General features: G+C 36.4%; 1 long non-coding RNA gene across 2 annotated transcripts in view; it reads left to right on the top strand.

Moving 5' to 3' along the window:
* The window catches only part of LOC114486008 (uncharacterized), a 76,708-nt gene that overhangs the window by 15,815 nt on the left and 52,415 nt on the right, over positions 1-8,478 (top strand). For both annotated transcript variants that reach the window (XR_008617145.1, XR_008617144.1), the window contains exons 2-3: positions 1,283-1,471; positions 4,845-4,879. This is a non-coding gene — a long non-coding RNA (uncharacterized lncRNA). The remainder of the gene's footprint in view (positions 1-1,282; positions 1,472-4,844; positions 4,880-8,478) is intronic.

The raw sequence follows: 8,478 nt of genomic DNA on the forward strand, positions 1-8,478 counted from the left end.
TATTGAGGTGCTCCTATGTTGGGTGCATATATATTTACAATTGTTATATCTTCTTCTTGGATTGATCCCTTGATCATTATGTAGTGTTCTTCCTTGTCTCTTATAACATTCTTTATTTTAAAGTCTGTTTTATCTTATATGAGTATAGCTACTCCAGCTTTCTTTTGATTTCCATTGGCATGGAATATCTTTTTCCATCCCCTCACTCTCAGTCTGTTTGTGTCCCTAGGTCTGAAGTGGGTCTCTTTTAGACAGCATATAGATGAGTCTTGTTTTTGTATCCATTCAGCAAGCCTGCACACTGAGTTTTGAGCAGGATAAATAACAATAAATCCACATTAAAACCCTCAAAAATCTATCAGAGATAACAGGTTGCTTACAGTGGAATGGCAATGGAGGGACAGCAGAATTCTCATCAACGGCAGCAGATGCAAGTTTAAAGTGGAATAGGTATCTCAAAGGGGCTGAGAAAGAGTAAATTCACCAAGAGTTCTATAAGCAGCTGAAACATCCTTAAAGAATGAGCACAATAATGACTTTTTCAGACCTAAAAACACTGCAGTTATTATTCCCAGATCTGTGCTAAGAGAATTATAAAAGGATATACTTTAACAAAATGAAAATTTAATGTGGAAAGAAAGAATAGAAAAAATAAAATGTACAAGTAAGCAAGAAATAGGTAACCATGCTGTTAAGTCTAAGTATTTGGTATCTGTTCTAAAAATTATAATGACCAATGGTGATTAGGTTCAAATCAATTTGGAATTAAAATTCTAGGCAGTAATAAGATGAGTTAAACTGTCCTAAAGTTCTTCTGTTGTTTAAAAACACACATAAAGATATTGGTTAACTTTAATTATGCATGTTTAAAAATGTAAAGGCATGAATATACTATGTATATATATCCACTATATTGTTGCTAGACATTTAGTTTGTTTCCAGTTTGGGGATGTTATGAATAATATTCCTATGAATATTCTTGTGCATCTCTTTGGATGCACATAGGATACTGTATGGCAGTGGAAATGAATGAAATACATTTCACAACGTAGATTAATCCCACAAGAATGAATATATACTGTATTATCTCATTTTTTAAAAAGTGCTAAAACTAACTTACTGGTTTTTTGGAAGTTACAGGTGGTTACCTTTGAGCAGGAAGGAAGGGGTAGTGCCTTGGAGGGTCGCCCAGGACTTCTGGGGTATGAGGAATATTATATTTCTTGATGATAGTTACTTGACTATTACATGGCTGTATTTTTTTTTTTTTTTTTTTTTGCAGTACGCGGGCCTCTCACTGTTGTGACCTCTCCCGTTGTGGACCACAGGCTCTGGATGCACAGGCTCAGCGGCCATGGCTCATGGGCCCAGCCGCTCCGCGGCATGTGGGATCTTCCCGGACTGGGACACGAACCCGTGTCCCCTGCATAGGCAGGCGGACTCTCCACCACTGCACCACCAGGGAAGCCCTGTATTCATTTTATGATACTTCATTTCGTTGTATAATTATGATATGCATTTTTCTGTATGTGTACTCTAGATCAATAAAATAGTTTATTTTTTAATGTAAGTTTACCACCAAAATAATATAAATTGTATAATTTTTAAACCCAGTAAAAGAGGAAAAGGAATAAAAAATGACTAAACAACAGAAAGCAGAAAGGAAGAAACAGGATATAAAAAAAATAGGATGAAAAAAAGACAAAGTACTATGGCAGAAATAGTTCTAATAGATCAAGAATCACAAAAATGTGAATGGAATTACATAGCCACTAAAAGACAAAAATTATGAAATTGATTTTAAGAAACTAAATATTGTTTATAAGAAACATAGTTAAGATGCATAGAATGGTTCAAAATGAAAGCTGTTAATAAGATATATATTTGTTCTCTGTTGCTGCTGTAACAAAATACCACAAATTTAGTGGCTTAAAGGAAAAGGACTTTATTATCTAACAATTCTGTAGATTAAAAGTTCAACATGGGTCTTAGCTAAAATCAAGGCATAGGCAGGGCTATATTCCTTTCTGGAGGCTCCTTGCATTTTCCAGCTTCTAGAGGCTACCCACATTCCTTGGGTTATGACCCTCCCTCCCCATCCTCAAAGACAAGAACACTGGTTGAGTCCTTCTCTTATCCTATCATTCTGACTTGACTTCTGTCATTATGTCTCTTTCTCTGACTCTCTTCCTTGGCCTCCCACTTCTACATTTAAGGATCATTGTGATTACATTACCCAGTATACTCTCACTATTTTAAGGTCATCTAATTAGCAGTCTTAATTCCATCTGCTACCTTAATTTCTCTTTGACTTGTAGTATAACATATTCACAGGTTTCAGGGATTAGGACAGGGACATCTTTGGGAGATCGTTTTTCCTACCAAAGATATATTTGGCTGATAGTCACCAAAGAAAGCTGGTATAGTGATAGTTATTACTATCTGGCATAATAGTATGTAAGTCAAAATATATTTTTAGGGAAAAGGGAGAAACTACATTATGATATAATCTACCAAATAGGTATACAATGTGATTGGTCCAATAAGAATTAAACCCAGGACTCGGTCTCAAGTTCTGTGTCTGCTGGTCCAGTGTTCCTACTAACAAAAATCTCTAAAGAACACAGACCAAGACAAGGTTGTACTTGAAGCCCACTTGAATCAAGTACTGGTAAATTTCTTGCCCCAAATGCAAATAATAATTATGACCTAGACCACGGGGCTGTTGTAAGAAATACCTTAGGATTGAGGCACACACACTGCAGCTATCATATAAATGTTAAATAAAAATAATATTTCCTGTATCCTCACTAGGGTTGGGCAAATCCAGATGTATATTGTACTTTTCACATATTTCAAAATATTTTCAAATCTTTTGGTTTGGGTTCAATAAAAACCTCAAGTACATTTTGCCAAGTGCTTTTTCCATTAATTATTCAATCCATTTGTATTTCAAGGGAAATTCAGTCCACATGTTTCTAATTCATTTAGCACTAACTCATCAAAATATTGTTTCTCTCAGTGCCGTTTTCTGTCCAAAAGGCTTTTCAAGCCCTCTCCTCCTTTTCTTTATTTCTGAGAAACAAAAAGATATAGTTTTCCAAGGGCAAATCGTAGTAAACTACCAAAAGATTTACTAAACATTGCAGCTAGAATTCTTTGAATTTCAGAGTCCTCTGTCAGTCTACCCTGGTCTGTGTCACCTCTCTCAGTTATTCCCTGGTTTCCTTGCCTTTTTCTTTCCTTTGATCAGGTTCTTCTTTGTTCATATTGACCCACCACAGATTTCAGGTTATCTATCACTGAAGTCCATAGGCCTCCAGACACCTTAATCCTCTCAGTGAACCCCTCCCTTTTAATGAAAACCTTCCAAGGCTGGGGCCAGTGAAATAATGGATTCATACTGCCTTCCAAAATATCCTCATGGGATCTGTGGCAAACCTTAAAAAGATACATTTTAAAAATCTGATCTTTTTGAGTGCATACTTTGTGTGTGTGTATGTCTCTGTGATATCTTATGTGTGTACTTTGTGTGTGTGTATGTCTCTGTGATATCTTATGTGTGATTCATGTTGTCTTAACTCAACAGTGCCTAAAGGGTGAGGAAATTGATACTATGTTCATTGTGAGCGCTCCAAAAACATCAAGAGCTGTGCTTAAGAGTGAGTTCCCACACTGCTTGTGGAGCCTTCTTACCAAAAAGGTTTAACCTGAATCTAATCATAAGGAGATTGTGGAGCATTCTACAAGACAACTTCTCTGGACTCTTCAAATATGTGAATGTTATGAAAGACAAATAAAAGCTATCAGGAAATTCTTCTAGATTAAAGGAAATTAAAGAGACAGTACAACTAAATGCAGTATGTTACAGTTGGTTGAATTCTGGAATTGAGAAAGATATCTATAGGGACATTCTGAGATAGCTGCAGAAATTTCAATATGTTACATTTCTTGGGTGTGATGTCGTGGTTATAAAGAAGTGTTCATATTCATATGTTTATACACACATTTGTGTATATATGGAGAGAGTAATTATAGCAAAATATTATCCTTGGTAAATCCACATACACATACCCACACATATATACACCCACACCCACAACTATACATAAACACACCCAGATAACCCCACACAGAGGAAATGTGAAGGAGACTCCTCTCTACAAAGTTGTCCATCTCAAACCAGAAGTCCTTTTTTTAAAAAAATGCTCCTTTTTAAAAAAATGAAGTAGAGTTGATTTATAATATTGTGTTAGTTACAGGTATACAACAAAGTGATTCAGTTATATACATATTTTCAGATTCTTCTCCATTATAGGTTATTACAAGATATTGAATATAGTTCCTTGTGCTATACAGTAAATCCTCATTGTTTATCTGTCTCCTATATATAGTAGTGTATCTGTTAATCCCATATTCCTAACCATAAGTTTGTTTTCTATGTCTATGAGTCTGTTTCTGTTTTGTAAATAAATTCATTTGTATTATATGAGTCCACATATAAGTAATATCATATAGTATTTCTCTTTTTTCCATCTGACCTACTTCACTTAGTATGATATTCTCTAGGTTCATCCATGTTGCTGCAGATGGCATTATTTCATTCTTTTTATGGCTGAGTAATATTCCATTGTGCGTGTATGTGTGTGTATGTGTGTGTGTGTGTATATATATATACACACACACACACATACACACACATATATATACACACGCTACATCTTTATCCATTCATCTGTCGGTGGACATTCAGGTTGCTTCCATGTTTTGGCTATTGTAAATAGTGCTGCTATGAACATTGGGGTGCATGTACCTTTTCTAATTAGAGCTTTCATCTTTTCCAGATATATGCCCCGGAGTAGGATTGCTGGATCATATGGTAACTCTATTTTTAGTTTTTTAAGGAACCTCTCTACTGTTTTCCATAGTGGCTGTACCAGTTTACATTCCCACCAACAGTGTAGGAGGGTTCCCTTTTCTCCATACCCTCTCTAACATTTATTATTTGTAGACTTTTTGATGATGGCCATTCTGACTCATATGAGGTGATACCTCGTTGTGGTTTTAATTGGCATTACTCCAATAAATAGCAATGTTGAACATCTTTTTTCATGTGCCTATTGGCCATCTATTTGTCTTCTTTGGAGAAATGTGTATTTAGGTCGTCTGCCCATTTTTTGATTGGGTTGTTTGTTTTTTTGATATTGAGTTGTATGAGCTGTTTGTACATTTTGGAAATTAACCCTTTGTCAGTCACATCAGTTGTAAATATTTCCTTCCAGTCCATTGGTGTCTTTTCATTTTGTTTATGGTTTCCTTTGCTGTGCAAAAGCTTTTAAGTTTGAGTAGATCCCATTAGTTTATTTTTGTTTGACCTTTTTTAAAAATATAAACATTTAGATCTTTGAGGTTGACTGTTTCACCACATTATGCCAAGTTTAATATGCATAAATGTTATTGATAATTTTGCAAATGCGTATTCTTGCTGTGTGTACAGAAGGAATTCTCAATGGTTAATGGAGTGATGGGTTTTCAAAAGACTAAGGACCACCTGAAAACATGTGTACATACATTTTTCCTGGTAGAGGATACATAATTTTGATCAGATGTACAAAGGAAACTTTAAGAGACTTTTAACTGCTTTAAGAAGTATCTAATTGAGTATTTTCTTTATTAAGAGAAACCTCAGACAAACCTCTAATTTGTCATTGCTAATAATGCCTGTGGCATTTTATACCATGAAATTCACAGCAGCTAGTAGAAGTTTGTCAGTAAAATTAAAGTCTCTTCACCAGCTACACACATTAGGTGTCAACATGCATAGAGACTGCTCTTTGAGAAGCTCAACACGTTGATAAGATATTAATATTTAAATAATCACTTTACAAGCTGGAAAAAGGAAAGAATGATAGTGGAAAGTTGAGTGGCCAAGCAGTGGCTGGACTTGTACATTTTAAAGATTGCAGCACGCAGCCCCCCAGAGCATGAAAGGAGAACTGACTGTGCCTTCCAATTAAAACAAAATTAACCTCAGCAGTGTGACTTTTGTTTTGGAAGGAGATTTGGGACATCACTGGTTTATGGGACAAAATTGTATGCCAGGTGGTCCTAGTTAGGTGAAAGACTTTATGTAAAAATAATCCTTCTTTGGCTTTATTCAACACAGTAAAACCACTAGGACATTTTCCCATATGAAGTATTTCTGCAGGCACATTCAAAATGTTAATCCCCATTTTTATATGCATTTTTCCTGACTCCTAAGAAGTTTACCAGGTTGGGAAATTTGCAAAAACTGGTCCCTCGACAAACTCATGGGATGTTTTTTACCATAACAGGTTTGTTTTGTTTTCATGTGAGCCCAAAGTACTTTCATAACATCTCTCACTATGGCATCACAAATAGGATCAAATATTGTTATCCTAACCTTACAAATGAAGGCAAGGGTCTCACGGTGACTTTTAAAGGCTCTCAAATTCTGAGTTAGTACTATACCTTCGTTTACCTGGGGTGAACAATCTAGAATTTTATCCACGCTGAAAATTCTTTGTAATACAAATTTCTATTAATGAAAGTAAATAATAAGCTGTTTTATGCTACAAATACAAAATCATACAATACATATTATACATATAGATGTATATGTGAATATATCCGTAATACAATACTTGACATTCAGTGCAGTCATCCGAGGTCCTGAGCATTTCTGAAGTGTCTGCAGAATCTTCACTGAAAGATAAAAGCCATGCTCAGAAGAGCTTAACTTTCACAGAGCTTAGTGGAGTGAAAAAATTCAGACTGGATTTGAATTCTGATGTCATCTTTATTATGTGACCTAGAGAAAAGTTATTTAGTCTCTCTGAGCTTTATCTGTTTCCTTATTGTGTTTTTATGAGGACTAAGGGAGACATCTTTTGATTGCTCTCACTCAGATTATTCAATTAATCCTTTTCCCAACATGCCTCAGAGTAGCATTCACCTACATCCTGGCCATTTAAAATAGAAATATATATTGATACTTTGTTTTCTATTTCAAATGCCAATATCTATACGAGTATATATGGGTATTTTAGGCACAGCAAAAAAATGAAACTACAGCTTTTGTCTATGTCCTATACCACATTGGTAAAAGTGTCAGGAAACAGTACATATGATTAATGCTGCTGAAATAGGCAGGAAATTATTCAGGTGGATTCAATCAACTCAGCCAAACATCTAGGTAGCTTATTAAAATTTAGACGAAAGTCTGCAGGCACTTAATACATAACGATGACTCGAGGCCTAAATTAAGAGTGCTCCCCACCCCCATGCACACCAGCCCCTACAACTTACTGCCTAGAAGCAGCCACTCTTCTTACAGCTGAGTTATTGACCTGCTTTTCAGCATTTTTTCCCTCTCTGAAAGTAAGACACATGACCTTTCTAAGCCCTAACCCAAAGCCCTTACTGAGATGCTGTGCCCTTGAGTTTGTCCTTGAGGTTGTCTCTTACCAAAGAAAAGCAATGTGAAATTGACGTGCTGCTGCACTCAACTAGACCCTCAGACCTGTGAGCTCTTCCACACTGATCAGGATTTTGAAGAAAAAGAGTCACAACGTGGACTTAATGCGGCTGGAAAATGATAGTTTTCCAGACAAAGGATTCCACATCTGGCTCACTGCAGTGAAACTACACCTTGGATATTTAAAGCAGTCATTTGAAATAACACAAGTTAAAGTGCCTTTTCAAAGTTAAAATTATTGTGGTTACCATTATTGCATCAATAGGTATGGTCTCTTCCTTTCCCGCTCTATAGGATCACTTCACCTAGGTTTAGGAGAGGCAGGTCTCCTCTCCTGCCCAACCCCAGCCTGAAATTCCCTTAGTTACCACGAAGGGGTTCACTGCTTTTAAAATCAGCTCACAAAGAAGCTTAATGTGGCAGTAAAACCTCTGTCTCAAGTCCCAGTTCTGTGATTTACCTGCCATAGGGCCTTAATAATAATCATAAAATAACCTGTCTATAGAAAGCACCTGCCATTCAAAGAGTAACAAATATGTCTGTGGCAGAGAGGACTTTTGAGAATTCCAGAAGACTGAAGATGTTAACTAGAAAATTAAATACAAGAATAATAGTAACAATATTAATGGACACACCCATTGCAGATCTAATGACACATGGACTGTGGATTCTGTGTAACAACAGAGTCTGTGTGAGAAGGTAAACACAGCCTAGTGCTATGGGAAAATGTAATAGAGTTCTAGCCCCAGTTCTTGCATGTTTTATCAGCTAGGTGCTCTTAGGAAAGTTGTTAGAACACCCTAGGTCTCTATTCACACTAGATCAGTGTTTCCCAGAGTGTGTTTCTTGGAGCATATTCTATACGTTTTGCACCCCTACCCCCACTTGCTCCCCTACCGCCACTTTGCTCCCCTACTCCCGCTTACTTTCCTCCCCTACCCCCACTTACTTTGCACCCCCATCGCACTTATTTTCCTCCC

The sequence above is a fragment of the Physeter macrocephalus genome, chromosome 4, assembly GCF_002837175.3.
Source record: "Physeter macrocephalus isolate SW-GA chromosome 4, ASM283717v5, whole genome shotgun sequence".
Classification (NCBI taxonomy): Eukaryota; Metazoa; Chordata; class Mammalia; order Artiodactyla; family Physeteridae; genus Physeter; species Physeter macrocephalus.